Below are 460 nucleotides of genomic sequence, written 5' to 3' on the forward strand. Positions count from 1 at the left end.
AAAACTCAAATAGTTTAATCACTATTTGAGTTTTTTGTTACGACACCCAGACCATCTTCCGTTTATTAAAAATTATATTTTTTATTACAAATTATTTTTCTTAATTTTCGCCTTTCTTGATGTTCGATAACTTGAACACAAAACCGCCAATGCACACAAAACTTAAGGACGTAAGTGAAAGTAGTGTGCTGTACCAGTATTTATTAGTGTACCATAAATCAAATTCTGTTACATAATATTACCTTAAATAAGAACAAAAACATTTAATAAATCAAATTTACATGACTTTTTTATATTAGATATTTTTTATGTTTATTATAAAGTTAGCTGCAGTGGAGAATGTATTTTTGCAGTTTGACTCTTGATCAAATTATAATACATTTTATTTATTATTTCTGCTGTAAGTTAGAAATAACTGAATAAATTTAATAATTAAAATGACAACTGTTATTATACAGGT

The sequence above is a fragment of the Halyomorpha halys genome, unplaced genomic scaffold (assembly GCF_000696795.3).
Source record: "Halyomorpha halys isolate HHAL.00 unplaced genomic scaffold, Hhal_1.1 Scaffold1343.1, whole genome shotgun sequence".
Classification (NCBI taxonomy): Eukaryota; Metazoa; Arthropoda; class Insecta; order Hemiptera; family Pentatomidae; genus Halyomorpha; species Halyomorpha halys.